The sequence below is a fragment of the Nomascus leucogenys genome, chromosome 8 (genome assembly GCF_006542625.1).
Source record: "Nomascus leucogenys isolate Asia chromosome 8, Asia_NLE_v1, whole genome shotgun sequence".
Taxonomy (NCBI): Eukaryota; Metazoa; Chordata; class Mammalia; order Primates; family Hylobatidae; genus Nomascus; species Nomascus leucogenys.
Genome location: NC_044388.1, coordinates 102,979,972 through 102,996,758, shown reverse-complemented (window position 1 = coordinate 102,996,758; position 16,787 = coordinate 102,979,972).

The following is a 16,787-nucleotide window of genomic DNA, read 5'->3' as shown; positions in this document are numbered from 1 at the left end:
GGCGCCCCCTCCGCCGCCGCCGGCGCCAGGCCCGTCCCCGCCGCTCCGGCTGCCGCCCCAGCCCGCGCCCCCCGCCCCCGGAAGCGCTTCCCGGCCCCGCCCCCTGGGCGCCCGCGCTTCCGGGCAGGCGCCGACCCGGGTGGCGGCGCTGCGCGGCGGACCTCTCGCCAGGGCCCGGAGTCCTGAGCCCGCCCGGTTGTCGTCCCAGAGCCTCGCCGCGGGCGAGCGGCAGCCTTGGTCTGGACCCCGGAGTCCCGACTCCGGGGAGCGGCGTCGGCTCTGCCTTCAGCCCGCGCTCTCCTCGGCGCCCCCTGCTGGCGGAAGGAGGGCGGCGCAGTGGGGCGCGTTTCAGGGGCTCCCGGAATCAAACGGGTGGGAGAGAACCCAGGACCCTCGACCCCCTCAGCACTGGGGGACTGCCTCCAGCCCAGCCCTCCCTTCCAAGACCCTCCCTCCTGCATCTCTTCAGGCGCTTGCCACGCACCCGAGCTGCTCCTGGCAGGGCAGCTGAAAGCAGCAAGGTGCAGTGGTTAGCAGCAGGGCTCTGGGGACCTGTCATAGGGGGTCCCCTTATGACCTTGGGCAGGTTTTCTCTCTCTCAAAACGGAGGTGGCTCCCGCCTGTAATCCCAGCACTTTGGGAGGGCAAGGCGGGAGGATCACTTGATCCTAGGAGTTTGAGACCAGCCTGGGCAACATAGGGAGACCCCATCTAACTTTTTAAAACTTAGCCAGGCTTGGTGGCACATGCCTGTAGTTCCAGCTGTTGGGGAGGCTGAGGTGGGAGGGTCGCTTGAGTCCCGGAGGTCGAGGCTGCGATGAGCCATGATCGTGTCACTGTACTTCAGCAGTGGTGAAAGAGCAAGACCCTGTCTCAAAAACAAAACAAAACGGAGGTGAAAATTCCCAACTCACTGTTATAAAACCCATGTCACAGAGCATGCCTCAAAAAATGTGCATTTCCAGACCCTTGGGGACACCCCAATCTTCAAACCATTGGGTGGGAGTGGGAGCCTCACCCAGCATTTTCCTCTCAGCTTTAGACCAATGTAACACTCTTTGAAGAGCTTCCCTTTGCATTTTGGTGGAGTCAGTAGTTGTGGCAGAGGTTTATTTTCCTTTTTCTGGCTTTGTAATAAAAATAAACTAGGAGGAAAGATACCAGCTCCTCTTCAGGACAGAAAGCTGCGGAGACTTCCTGATGTTACTTCATCCTTTGCAAGCAGGAACTGTCTCTCCAGGATCTGTCCAGTGGTTATCCTCCAATAACAACAGCTACCCTTTGTCAAACACTCCACACAGGGCACTGTGTACACACTTGACAGCCATGACCTCATTTAACACAACCTAAGGAGGTGGCGATCTATTCCCATTTTAATCTAAGAGGGAACTGAGGCTCAGAGAGGTTGAGTGACTTATCCAAAGTCACACAGCTAGTAAATGGCAGACTTGGGATGAACTCCCTTGTCTCTCTGCCTTCTTATAGCAACAGAACATCCAAGCATAGGATTTTAGGCAACCCGCCTATAACTGCAGGCACCTGGGCAGACAGGTAGTCTCGCTCTTGATTTGCTATTGCACTTGAGTTGTTTTCTTGAGATCTGTCCCCAAGGGTGAGGTACGTGTGCACCCAGGGCACAGGAATACATCATCTTGTCAGGTTTCCTCCGGATTACTGAGCTGATTGTTATGCCCAGAGTTTTTCCTGCAGATCAGCCTCATCATTTTAACTGATTTTTGCTAAATTCGTTGGTAAGAGTTAGGGTCTTCTTGGCTGTGACACAATATTTGCATGTCATTAAGGACTATAAAGACTAAAATAGTTCCTGAGTTTTTGACCCTCCTCTGCCAAGTGTCTCAAAGTTGTTAGCCATCTGTCTGTCCATTGGACGCTGGGTGTTTCCCTCATAGTTTATATTTACTCTCCCACCTAACTGGGTCACCAAACTCATCATTTATATATTTTTCCAGCCCCTTGCTTTTTTTGTTCTTGTTGTTTAGCTGATTGTCATGGTCTCTACTAATTTTAGTTAAAAAACTGTCACTCCTCCACAGTTGAGGTGCATATGTGTTTCTGTTTTCCCATAATCTTTGTGGCAGTTTTAAATGATTTAACTCGTTAGCTCCCTTGAAATCAAGAAGTCTAGGGAGTGATGTACAAGTCTCATTTTAATTTATTCCACAGTTATCCATTTTCCCCAGCAGCATTTATGAAATGATCCAATTCACATTTTGTTGAAGTTTGGTGTTGCCCTTCAATCCACAGTTAAGAAGGGGTTTTCTGGCCAGGTGAGGTGGCTCATGCCTGTAATCCTAAACACTTTGGGAGGTTGAGACAGGAGAATCACTTGAGTCCAGGAGTTTGGGACCAGCCTGGGCAATATAGTGAAACCTCATCTCTACAAAAAAGAAAAAAAAAAAAAAAAAGCTGAGTGTGGTGCCACGTGCCTGTGGTCTCAGCTACTTAGGAGGCTGAGGTGGAGGATTGCATGAGCCCTGGAGGTCAAGGCTGCAGTAAGCCATGATCACCACACTGCACTCCAGCCTAGGCATCAGTGTAAGACTCTCTCTTAAAAAAAAAAAAAAAAAAAAGATGCAGGGATTCCCATCGTGGGAGTCAGCCTATGTGAGGGTGATGGCTGATAGCTTACCAATACTTGTGTTCTGCCTTCTCTTCTTCCACAGCACATGGCTAAAACACATCTCCAGCCTCCTCGCCATGTCATGTGTTAATTGAGGTAGCCTGTGAAGTGCTTGGCATGTGTGAGTCTGCCGTAAAAGTTAATTCCCTTCCCATTCTTTCCTCTTCTCCCACTCCTTGGACAGATATGGCCTGAATCTTCGCTTCTCATTGATTCCAGATTCCTGAGCACTTGGAGAGCCAAGATAGCCAGGTTATAACTGGTCCCAGCTTCTCCTTCTGGCCTCCACAAGGGACCCTTTCTGCCAGAAGTCCGGCTGCAGGACTTGGCTGTGGTCCACCTGGCACTCCTCAGATTTTGGCAAAACCTGTTGACTGTTGGCACCTGTTAGTCTTTATACACACATGTAACTCATGTGTCTCCCTTAAACAAAATATATGAATTATTTGGGGTTTCCTCATTCTTCCTCCTCTAACCAGGACCCACTAGTGTGTCCCTTCCACCTGCCTCACTACCTGAACAGTACCGTCGAAGGGGGAGCCTGTCTCTCCAAACAGTCCCAAGATGTCCACTGACTTCCAGATCATTCCAGTAGGTCAAGTTTCCTTCTACCTGGCCACCTCTGCAGAGGAGGGTGAACATTCCTCCTGGGTCAGGGAGAGCACTTCCTTGGAGAACCCTCAGACACTCACCGCCTTTGCAATGGGGACCAGGTAGTTGGTTTACCCCTCGGAGCTTCTCTTCTTCACCTGTTAGATGATGGTGAGGCTGAGGGGTGTGATTTGAAGAGCTTCCTTTCCGTGATCAAGACCGGGCAGTAGAGAATCCTGTGGCTAAGCAATGAGGCGGATCCAGGTCTAAACTCCAGCTCAGCCGCACAAGACCTCTGTGACCTGACATGGGTCTCAGGTCACATTTGACCCTACTGAGCCTTGGCCTCCTCGTCTGTGTAGCAACGGGGATGGTACCCACCTCAGTGGGCAAATAAGATAATAATTTAATGTTTTCAGAATGGCATACTCAATAAGTATTTTTGATGAGCAAGAAAGCAAGGGAAGGCCGGGTGCAGTGGCTCACGCCTGTAATTCCAGCACTTTGGGAGGCTGAGGTGGGAGGATTGCTTGAGCACAGGAGCTCAAGACCAGCCTGGGCAACATGGCAAGACCCCTTCTCTACAAAAATTAGCCAGGCATGGTGGTGTGTGCCTACAGTCTTAGCTACTCTGGGATGCTGAGGTGGGAGGTGGGAAGATCACTTGAGCCTGGGAGATTGAGGCTGCAGTAAGCTGTGATGGCACTGCTGCATTCCAGCTTCGGCAACAGAGTATGACCCTGTCTCAAAAAAAAAAAAAAAAGAAGAGAAAAGAAAGAAAAGGAAGAAAGGAAAGGAGGAAGGGAAGGAAGGAAAGGGAGGAAAGAAAGGGAGAAAGGATGGTCTCAAGAGCCGCTACCCATTTCCATGAGGCCACTCCTCACTTCCTGCAGAGATGACTTGCTCTCTACTCTCCGCCTGTCTCCCCTGTTCAGCTTCCATTCGAGTCCTGCCTGTCTCTGACCTGAGCCCTGCTGACACCCACTGGGCCCAGGTGCTGCCTCTGGAGTTCTTCCTCTCTGTAATTTTCTTCCTGGTCTGCGCCCTCCTGGTTTCCTGATGGTTCTCCAGCACTTTTAACTGACTCTCCTGGCACTCTGCACTTCTTTGTAGTAATCACAATGGTAATTAATTACCTGTACAATTATGTGTTTAATAGCTGTGTCTCCTACCACTAGCCCGTAAACTCCATGAGGATGAGAACTTGTCTGACTTCTTCTCTGCTATTTCTTCAGTGCTTGATACTTAATATTTTTTGGATTAATAGAAAATGAGAGGCTACCTGTTTTTCTTCTATGTTCTCTGAGGGCAAGGACTGCTTTAGTGTTCCATTTTCCCTGTACCTTACAGAGAACCTGGTACTGAATGGGCAACAATGTTTGCTGAATGAATGAATGAATGAATAAATGAATGAATGAAGAGACTGAAACCCCATTTCTCTTCCCCTTTTACCTGTATCACGCCTTAAGACTGGTTCTCCCCTCACTGTAAATGCTTTCTTGGTCCTAACCAGCCCCTACCTGGAAGCTTCCCTTGACCCATAAGGATAATAGGTGAGAAGAGAGAGAAATGCCTTCCACATTTGTAGGGAATCCTCATTAGAAAAATAGGATTTTCAGGCCCGGTGCGGTGGCTCACGCCTGTAATCCCAGCACTTTGGGGAGGCCAAGAGGGGTGGATCACGAGGTCAGGAGATCGAGACCATCCGGCTAACACGGTCAAACCCAGTGTCTACTAAAATTACAAAAATTAGCCGGGTGCGGTGGCATGCGCCTGTAGTTCCAGCTACTCAGGAGGCTGAGGCAGGAGAATCATTTGAACCCGGGAGGTGGAGGTTGCAGTGAGCCAAGATCGCGCCATTGCACTCCAACCTGGGTGACAGAGTGAGACTCTGTCTCAAAAAAATAAATAAATAAAAATAAGATTTTCAAGAAATCTGCATGGACCTCTCCACCCCAGTTCCTGCAGAGGACACACCTACCTGGTCAAAAAGGATGCCTTCAACAGGACCCACTTTTTCAACACAGTACAATTGCCTCTCAATTTTCATCAGAGCTATTAATTGGAAAGTTTCATAACCACACGCACAGTACCGTGGTAGGCAGTGTTGTGTGCTGCTTAAGAGAATGGAGGGGTCTTTAAAGTTGCCTTGGGTGCATCACTTAATCTTTTTTACTTTTTCTTACTCATCTGAAAACAGGGACTAATGTCACTGAATTTCTGTTCTGGAATCAGAGGACAACTTACAATCAATGCATATATTTAATATGGTTGTGTGTTTTTTGCCCCAGAGGCAGTCATTACATCCAGAGTATAGCTCAGAATCAATGGCATTCTTGAAAGCTATGTCTCAGGGTGGACTGATGTAACTCACATTGCATTTTCTCACAGGCAGTCAGAAAAGTGAAGACATCTTCAAAGATCTAGCCTGATTTAAAGAGGTGACTTTGTGCTATAAGTGTTAGAAACCAGGCAGAAACCTGCTGAGCACACCCTGGATTTCAGTGAAGGGAGCCAACCGCACGTGAAGAGCATTCACACCGCCACATGTGTTTAATCTAAAGCCAACATCCTGTCCATCAAACATGAGACCAGAAACATTGCTCGCCTTCGCTCAGAAGTCAGAGGGCTTTGCAGGATGACTTTGATGACCAAGGCTTTTTAAATAGATACCTGGGAAGATGGAACCTTTTCCCTCTAAGTAAATTTCCCTAGAGCAAATAGTTCCACTGACCTTAGACATGACTTTAGGGCTTTCTTCAGAGTTGAGAGCTATTTAAAAATAAAAGTTATGGAATCTGATTGCTTGAAGACCTCACTAAAGATTTCAAATGTGAGGATCTGGAGAGTAGAAGGGGAGGGAGTCTCTCTTTAATCTCTTTCCTTTTTTTTTTTTTTTTTTTTTCTTCTGCTGGTCCTTTATTCCCTTCCTCCTTACAAGAGAATCAGAATGGAGAGGAGCCCTTTGGGGATGAAAATCCCAGGGGCCTATGAGATCATTGTCCCAAGCACTGTGGAGGAGGGAGAGTCTGTCTTTGCTTTTCTTCTTTTAATAAACTTTAATGAGGTATGATGAGTCTTGACCGATGTACACATTTGTTCGCTGTCACCATGACCTTGCTTTTTTTTTTTTTTTTTGAGACAGTCTCACTCTGTTGCCCAGGCTGGAGTGCAGTGGTGCGATCTCGGTTCACTGCAACCTCCGCCTCCCAGGTTCAAGCGATTCTCATGCCTCAGCCTCCCGAATAGCTGGGATTACAGGCATGTGCTACCATGCCTGGTAAATTTTTGTATTTTTAGTAGAGATGGGATTTTATCATGTTGGCCAGGATGGTCTCGAACTCCTGACCTCAGGTGATCTGCTCGCCTTGGCCTCCCGAAGTGCTGGGATTACAGGTGTGAGCCATCATGCCTGGCTGACCTTGCTTTTTTGACTTTTGCCTTTCTTCCTGGCTGAGCATCAACAGAGTACTCAGCATCTGTTTTAACTCTGCTTCCTAGAGTCCCCATGCATCCTTGCCTTGCTTGTTCACACTGTGAAATAGTCAGTGAAGGAGTCCCAATCAGGTGAGAATCACCATGCTGCATGCAGACCCAGCTGCGCAAGGGAGGCCCACGGTGCCAGGGAGACCCTGTCATGAAAACTACTGTTGCATGCTTATTCATTCAACAAATATTTATTGAACTCTTACTAAGTGCAAAGCATTGCTCTAGAATGAATGTGAATATAGAAGTAGACACAGGAGGCCAGTGCAGTGGCTCACACCTGTAAATCCTAGCACTTTGGGAGGCCAAGGCAGGCAGATCACCTGAGGTCAGGAGTTCGAGACCAGCCTGGCCAATATGGTGAAACCCCGTCTCTACTAAAAATGCAAAAATTAACCAGGCATGGTAGTGCACGCCTGTAATCTCAGCAACTCGGGAGGCTGAGGCAGGAGAATTGCTTGAACATGAGAGGCGGAGGTTGCAGTGAGCAGAGATTGTGCCATTGCACTCCAGACTGGGCAACAGAGAAAGACTCTGTCTCACCAAAAAAAAAAAAAAAAAAAAAAAAAAAAGAACTAGATAGGGGAAAAAGCCCATACTCTTAAGCTTACACGATATCTCATGCTTTCATGGGAAGGAGAGGCATAGAGTAACCGTGTGTGATATGCTAGATGGTGAGAAGGGGTGTGGGAAAAATAAACTGGGAAAGGGGAACAGGAGAAGAAATACATTACCAATGAGGGTGTTTTAATACTAGTTTGAATTCTTACTTTTCTTCTAGTCTTGCCTTACTCTATGAAACAAGAGGAGGCTCACGGATGTCAGGGGAGCAGGGACCCCTGGTACCATTACCTGCCTTCCTGACCATCTTCCTCGCTGCTGATGTTCAGCCGGGGTTTACTTGAGCCCTGTTTACTTGTCCTGCTGTGATCAGTCCTCTTCTGCTGGCTGCTCTGGGATCTGCTCCTCGTCAGCTCCTGGGTCCCCTTTGTCTCCTGGTTCCAGCTCTGTAGTCCTGCTCCCCATCCCTGGCCCAGAGCTTCACTGGCCTTGTTTTCACATTCAGTGCTTCCACTGTTACTGGGCAGTTGACTTCTTTCACTGCATTTCCGAGATTGGGCACACATGGTAAAAACCATGAGCCTTTGGGCAAATTAATCAGACTCTTGGGTTTCTCCTCTGTAAAATGGGCATCGTCACAGTACCTGCCCCAGCTGGTTGTTAGAAGAATCCCAGGAGATAGCAGAGGTAAAGTGGTCTGCAGAACATTGCACTTACTTGGTGGTGGGTCAATAGGAGCTGTTGGCATATGAGGGGCAGAGCAGATGGTAGCAATGCAGGGGGCAGTGAGGGAGCAGCACAGCGTGGAGGTGCACCCTGGCTTTGTTTCCCCCTCCCCTCCTTCAAGCCTTCCCCTCCCCCACTCCACCCCTGACTTGCTGTCATTCTGGGCTCCCCTTTCATCATGGAGCTTAGCTCTGTGGAATCTTTGCCTCTGGCCACTTAATGAGAAAACTCTTCAACCGATCTGCTCCCTCCCTCCCTTCCACCTCATAGCCTGAAGAGCTGTCTCTGTTCAAAGGGGAGGATGTCTTCCTTGTCAATCAAGACTCCGGAAGACTGAGGTATCTTGGCTCTTCCTTTATTTCTAATTCCCTGGCTTGCAAGATACCGTTTTTCTCCCTGAGAGTAAGTAGCTTTTAGAACTTCCAGAAACCTTGGTGCTCACTGCCAAACTAGTCAGTAGGTTAAATTCATCCAGATGACTATTTTTTTGCACAGAGAGAATCTCAGTATCTCTGCTTCAATCCCTCCTCCTGGCTGGAACCAAAGCAGGTTTTTAATTTCCAAGCCCAGAAGCCTGGCTTAGCTGACAAAAATATACTAAAAGACTTTCCCTATAACCTGCCTCCAGTACTCATAGGACATTCAGATAAGTGGGTAACCTGCACCCATTCTCTTCAACAGAACTTTCAGACCTGAAGTCTAGTTAGGGGTGGCTCAACTTCTGGTCAAGCAATAAATTAAGGACACAGTTTCCATTGTCAAAACTCACTGAACAAAGAAGATGCTTTTCTGAGCTTCTGTTTCCCCATCTATAGAATGGAGATAATTGTTTGATCCCACAGGGTTGTTGGGAGTAGTCCTAGGAGATAATGATTGTACGGTGCTTTACAAAGTGCCTAATATGTGATAAACATGCAATAGATAGTAGTTCTTATATCCAGGTTGGAGTTTGTTGAGATGAGGTCTTATTTTCCTGCAGCTTCTCTATCACGCCCAACTTACCTGGGAACTATCACACTGAGCCTGGACATCTGCTGACTGTCAGGCATAAGCAGCTTAACGACAGGGACCTTGTCTTGCTCTCTCGTGGTTCTTAGAAGTTACCAGCATCTCCTATTGTCACGGGCATCCTGCAATTTGAGGGCAGGGACTGTCTTATTTCCCATTGTGGTCCCTGAGCATAGCACCAAGCTGAGCACAGACAAGTGCTCAATAAATGTTTTAAAATAAGGAACAAAGGAAGGACAAAAAGAGGTCAGGCTCCCGCTAGGATGAGATGGCTCGGAACCAGGGAACACAGATTCGTAGCACCCTCTGGATTAGGCAGCATTCCAACCACCCTGCCTGTAGGCAGACCATCTCCCACCATGCCAGCCTTCCTGGGTCCTTATGCTAACATCCTCTCAAAACTGCTGCTCACCCTGCCTTTCCATACAGTTGAAAAACAGGCAGAGTCCACTTGTAAGAGACGACCAACAGCTAAGCCCCAGGAGGGCTGGGTGTAACTGACCTCGTTCTCTCTCCCAGCGGGAGAGTCACCTGCAACAACCTCTCCTCCATCATCGCTCTTGTACCAACAATATGTTCCAGAAACCCACTTGTGGGACAGCGATTCTTTTTATTATTTATTTATTTATTTTGAGACAGTCTCGCTCTGTTGCCCAGGCTGGAGTGCAGTGGCACGATCTCGGCTCACTGCAAGCTCTGCCTCCTGGATTCACACCATTCTCCTGCCTCAGCATCCCAAGTAGCTGGGACTACAGGCGCCTGCCACCACGCCCGGATAATTTTTTGTAGTTTTAGTAGAGACGGGGTTTCACCGTGTTAGCCAGGATGGTCTCGATCTCCTGACCTCATGATCCACCTGCCTCGGCCTCCCAAAGTGCTGGGATTACAGGCGTGAGCCACTGCACCCGGCCTGGACAGCGATTCTTTTCAGTGAAATGGTTGGAGCATTTCTTCCTGTTTGCTGATTATCTTGGCTTTTGGATTCCTCTTCCAGTTAAACTTCTTCAGCAGAGGCCAGGCGCGGTGACTCACGCCTGTAATCCCAGCAGTTTGGGAGGATGAGGCGGGCAGATCACGAGGTCAGGAGATCGAGACCAACCTGGCTGATACGGTGAAACCCTGTCTCTACTAAAAATACAAAAAAAAAAAAAATTAGCCGGGTGTTGTGGCAGGTGCCTGTAGTCCCAGCTACTCAGGTCGCTGAGGGCTCCGCCCTCCTCAGCCTCCCAAAGTGCTGGGATTACAGGTTTAAGCCACCGCGTTCAGCCACAAAAAAATTTTTTAATGTTATTTTGTAGACACTGGATCTCCCTGTGTTGTCCAGGTTGGTCTCCAACTCTCGGGCTCAAGCAATCCTCCCACATCAGCCTGCCCAAATGCTGGGATTACAGATGTGACCCACCGCACCCGGCCACTACGATCCCATTTATATTGAGTTCAAAGACAGGCGAAACTACTCTATAGCGCTACTAGTCAGGATAGGTTACCCTTGGAGAGAAGAATGAGGGAAATTTTGAGCTCCATGTTTTTTCATCTAGATACTTGGTGACATGGGCACATTCATTTTGTGAAAATTCATTGAGTTGTACATTTATGATTTGTGCTTTTATGCTTGATCATACTTCAGTTACTAAAAAAAAAAGTGCATGTGGCCAGCAGGAAATCCTGAGGTCCATGACTGAATCACACAATGATAATGCAAGCTTTTGTGTAAATTTCTTTAAGTTTAAACTAATAGCGCGATGGAAAGAATGGTGCATTCAGCCAAGTTCTCCTGTGTCCATAGGAGTCATTAAACTCTACCAAGAGAAAACCTTCCTTTTCTAGTGAATAAGGGTTGGCAGGGGGCGGTGGGAATGCTTATCCAGGGTCTCTTCCTTGGATCACTGTCTGTGCAAGTTCCGTATCATTACCCCTGATGGAGGCCAGGGGTCAGTAGCTGCTGGAAAGTGCAGCTGTTACAGGAGAAAATCTGTAAGAGCAAGTAACAATTTTGCCTGGAGCAGATAAGGGTCATATTTGGGGAGGGGCTGCCAACCACAAAGGAGGCTGCCCTTCCACCCGGCAGAATCCCCCCACCCCCCAACTCTGATCACAGGACAAGCTGCCTCCCAGGCATTCGGTAGAATAACAAGTTGACTTTCATCCTGCCCAAGGTAGAGGGAGGCAATTTGGGGTCCAGACTTCTGAAAGGGAGGTTTGTGACCCTGATAAGATGACTCAAAGAACAAGAGACTGTGTTTTTAAAGTCAGCCAAGCTAGTCATTTTTTTAAGTTCCAAAAGAAAATCCAGCCTGAATGACCATGGGCCTCCATTTGCAGAGAGGTGCAGAGACCAGGAGGTGCAGAAGCAGCTCAGCTAGGGGTAGAGTAGAGGGTGGCTGACATACAGCCTGGTCAGACCACTTTGGCTTGTGAACAGTGACCAGTTCCTGATCCCAGGCACCGCACGCCAGCTGTGACAGATGCTCGCAGGCCAGGCTGGTGGAGGAGCTGCGGGAGTTTCTTTGTGGCTCAGCACATTTCAGTCCCGAAGAGGGGAGAAACTTGAATGTGACAAAGCTGACCTGCGACACCCAGTAATTTTTTTTTTTTTTTTTTTTTTTGAGACGGAGTCTCGCTCTGTCACCCAGGCTGGAGTGCAGTGGCGTGATCTCGCTGACTGCAAGCTCCGCCTCCCGGGTTCATGCCGTTCTCCTGCCTCAGCCTCCCGAGAAGCTGGGACTACAGGCGCCTGCCACCACACTCGGCTAATTTTTTTGTATTTTTAGTAAAGACAGGGTTTCACCGTGTTAGCCAGGATGGTCTTGATCTCCTGACCCCATAATCCACCCTCCTGGGCCTCCCAAAGTGCTGGGATTACAGGTGTGAGCCACCGTGCCCGGCCAACACCCAGTAATTTCTGAAGCAGGTCCTGCCTGGCTTGGGAGTGGCTGGTAATGAAACATCTGTATTTACTGGATGATTGAATTTACAAGAGGCAACACAACCACTAAGGGTGCAGTTTCATACATTTGTAGCCCTCACCAGAACAGGAATTGGGTATCTCTGGATCTCAGGGAGTATTTTCGTCTCCCCAGTCTCTCACCCTGCTAGTGCCACTCCCAAGCCTGTCTTAAGACTGTAGGAGACTGTTGTGACCTCAACTGAACAAGCATCTGTTGGGGGCCAGGCCCTAGGCTGTAAGGAACACAGAAGTAAGCTGATCTCGCAGCCCTCTGGTCCTCACAGAACTAGAAATGTGCTCTAAATGATGCCTGTGTGCAGGACACGACCTAAGCTTTATGGGGTTCTAAGGAAGGACAGATGATGCTGGGCTAGAAAAGTGGAAGTTTCTTAGAGGAGTTGGCATTAGAAATAGCCTTGCCTAGGCCGAGCACGGTGGCTCATGCCTGTAATCCCAGCACTTTGGGAGGCCAAGGCAGGTGGATTACTAGAGGCCAGGAGTTCAAGACCAGCCTGGCCAACATGGCGAAACCCCGTCTGTACTAAAAATACAAAAAAATTAGCCGGGTATGGTGGCACGCGCCTGCAGTCCCAGCTACTCAGGAGGAGACACAAGAATCACTTGAACCCAAGAGGTGGAAGTTGCAGTGAGCAGAGATGGTGCCACTGCACTCCATCCTGGGAGACAGAGCAAGACCTTGTCAAAAAATAAAAAATAGGCCGGGCATGGTGGTTCACACCTGTAATCCCAACACTCTGGGAGGCCGAGGTGGGTGGATCACCTGAGGTCAGGAGTTTAAGAACAGCCTGGCCAACATGGTGAAACCCTGTCTCTACTAAAAATACGAAAAATTAACCGGGTGTCGTGGCACGTGCCTGTAGTCCCAGCTACTCGGGAGGCTGAGGCAGGAGAATCTTGTGAATCTGGATGGCGGAGGTTGCAGTGAGCCGAGATCATGCCACTGCACTCCAGCCTGGGTGACAGAGCAAGACTCCATCTCAAAAAAAAAAAAAAAAAAAAAGCTTTGCCTAATTGGTAGGATTCTAGCAGGAGGAGAGAGCACAAAGGGGGCATCCCAAAGGGTACAGCATTAGCAATGCCTACATCCGGATACAAGGGAACGTTCAAGGAATATGAGATTTGGCTGGAGAGTAGAGTAAGTAGGATGCAGAAGTGGGGAAGGAAACAAACCAGAAAGAAAGTCCAAGCCTATGGTCTGAACTAGGCATAGGTCTACAGTAGTTACGCTTTAGCAGGAACTGGGAAACCCATGGAGGTTTCTGAGCAGCCTGGCAGCATGAGGTTTTCGAAAAGTGAGGCAGATAGGAATGTGTAGGATGATGTGGAGTGGGGAGGCCGGGCTGGAGCAATCATCCAGGTGAGAGACAATGAGGATGGGTGGGGACAGCCACCTTCCAGGTATGAAGGACTGGACCTCTGAAGTATGTGTGTGGGATGGGGTTCTTGACATTCCCTGCCAGCTGCCCTTCCCTGTGTGAGCCTCATGGAAAGGAGGGCATGAGCATGGCTCATCCTGAGGACACTGGTGGAGCAATCCTTGATTATATGAAAGGAATTGCTCAGTGGAGTTTGGCTGGCATACATGACTGGAAGATTGTGTGACCACTGCCAGAGGCAAAAGTCCCATGGAAGAAAACCAGGTTTAGGAGCCTCTGCAATCCTTGTTCTCAGATGGCCCTACTTAAGCTAACAACAGCCCCCCATTAGGCTACTAGGAGTTGGGTTTGCCTCATTTCATCACTGACTATGAACTTGACCTACCTGGGCTCCTAGTGGCTCCTCCCTCCAGACACCTGTTCCACACCCAGGAGACCATATTGGTAAGCCTATTATTAGTCACTCAACCCACGTAGGGAATGCAGCACACACACCACGTCCTAGATCCTATCATTCAGGCTCATCTTCCTGGAAGCTCTGATGAGGTCCTATGAAATCAAGTCCACCGCTCCTCAGCCTGGGATCTGCAGCCCTTTGTGACCTTGTGCAGCAATGCGGTGTCATCATCGTGAGCTGGGGTGCTAGCGTCAGATGACCTAGTTCAGAATTCCAGCTCTGTCACTTAACCTGTCTCAGCCTCAGTTTCCCCTCACCTGTCAAGCTGGGTTGTAGTATGGACCTAATGAGATTACACATCCGGAAGGCAGCACACAGCCTGGCATAAGTAAATGCTCGGAAATTGATATCCATTACTATGGTAACAATACGGCCCTCAACCTACCTTTCCTTCTGTATTTCCACAGCTACCTCCACACTTTCCCACCTCCGTACCTTTCTTCATACTTTGGTGTTGGCAGTGGATGGCCTCTTCCTCCCTCCAATCCACATTTCCGAAGGTCAGAATTCCACCCATTCTTCCTGCATCTTTCCTAGGTATTCTGTTCCTACACGAGAGTCCGTGGTACTTCTCATTCGCATTGGAGAGGGACCACTCTTACCTGTCTTTAGAATGTGAACTCCAGGATAGCAGGGATTTAAAACATCTATTTTATTTACTGCTGTATCTCCAGTGCTTAGAACAGCACATAGCATTAGGCTCTTATGGTTTTTTGAAAGCATGACTCTGGCTACTAGATGGATAGTGCTGTTTGACGGTCTGATTTATTCTACAGCTTCCATGCTGCCCTTGTGAAGTCGACGTGCTGAACTATGGCAGGTGAAACCTAAGAAAAAGGTTCCGCTCAAAAAGGGAATGGGAAAAGCCTAGGAGGCAGAAATAGAAATCTTTGATGGAGAACTTGTGCCCCTTTTCAAAGTCAGGTGATAAGTTATGAGTTGACTGAAAGTGCCCAGCAAAGGAGATGTGATTGAAGGTAGCTACACAGCTATTACAAGAAGTGGCCTTAACTTTGGCCTTGTCCTACAGATCAATTAAGCTCAGTAGCTTGGACCATATTGACATTAAGAGTGTCCCAGTTAGGCTGGGCACGGTGGCTCATGCCTGTAATCCCAGCACTTTGGGAGGCCAAGGCGGGCGGATCACGAGATCAGGGGTTCGAGACCAGCCTGGCCAACATGGTGAAACCCCGTCTCTACTAAAAATACAAAAATTAGCCAGGCATGGTGGCGCATGCCTGTAATCCCAGCTACTAGGGAGGATGAGGCAGGAGAATCGCTGGGACATAGGAGGCAGAGGTTGCACTGAGCTGAGATCATGCCACTGCACTCCAGCCTGGGCAACAGCGCGAGACTCCGTCTCAAAAAAAAAAAGTGTCCTAGTTACCAAGCACAGTTAGCTTTGTTTGAGAATTGTTCTCTTTAAGTTGATGGTTAAATTTTATTTATAGGTCTGGATTCATAAGGTTTAGCCAATTATGAGACACAGACAGCAAAAGACCTATCTACTTTGTGTACTGGACTGATTTTCACAACCCCTGAAGACAGGGAATCACCATTGCAGACCCAGCCCAGAGTCAAAGCTGATGGTCAATAAATATTTGGTAAATAAAGGAGTGAATGACTAAGCCAAAGAACAGACTCTGGAAAGGATATAAAGCTACTTTTGAAGTCTACCATATATTTGCACTACTACTTACCAATTTTTTTTTTTTTTTTTTTTTTTTGAGATGGAGTTTCGCTCTCATTGCCCAGGCTGGAGTGCAATGGCGTGATCTCGGCTCACCGCAGTCTCCGCCTCCTGGGTTCAAGTGATTCTCCTGCCTCAGCCTCCCAAGTAGCTGGGATTACAGGTGTGTGCCACCATGCCCAGCCAATTTTTTGTATTTTTAGTAGAGATGGAGTTTCTCCATGTCGGTCAGGCTGGTCTTGAACTCCGGACCTCAGGTGATCCATCCGCCTCGGCCTCCCAAAGTGCTGGGATTACAGGCATCAATTGTATATTTTTTTGAAGAATAAATGTAAATGCATTAAGCATTACTGAATTCATAATAGTTTTGTGATTTTGAATTTTTCTTTACCAACTATTATGTGGTGGAGGGGATGCTCTGCAAAATTTTCTAATGTCCAAAACAGGCCGGGCACGGTGGCTTAAGCCTGTAATCCCAGCACTTTGGGAGGCTGAGGCGGGTGGATTGCCTGAGCTCAAGAAGTTCGAGACCAGCCTGGGCAACACGGCGAAACCCCGTCTCTACTAAACACACACACACACACACAAAAAAAGCCAGTCATGGTGGTGCGCACCTGTAATCCCAGCTACTCGGGAGGCTGAGGCACGAGAATTGCTTGAACCCAGGAGGCAGAGGTTGCAGTGAGCCGAGATCATGCCACTGCACTCCAGCCTGGGCGACAGAGTAAGACTCTGTCTCATTCATTAATAAATAAATAAATAAATAAATAAAATAAATATCCATCCTTCTACAGTACTTGAAAAGATTGGAAACAGTTGTCCTAAGATGCTTCTGAAGCCCCTGCCAGCAGAACAGCATGGCACCTCCTTGGCAGAGCTCCCTGTGTGAGTCACAGACTTCACTCCTGCCCTTTCTAACTTCGGGTGGTCTGAACAGGCTCACACCATACTCTTCAGAGCTGATTCACACGAAACAGTTTTTTATTACGTATAACCACCTAAGCTATCTAGCCCACATTCTGTGTTTCCTGACTACAACGTGCTACTGTTACTTGAAGCTCAGATTGGTGAAATCACAATTTGAAAGTTGTCCAAAAGCAACTTTCGGTCCTTAATCAATTGCCACAAATTTCAGTATCAGATGAAGCACCAAATAACATGTAATCATCTGCTTTAGATTGTGCCAAAACCTCACTGAAAATATGCCCTTCTAGAACAAGCTTCCTAGCAGAAATTAACAACAAAATTAGTCACTTATTTATAACTGTAGTTCTGGTATATGT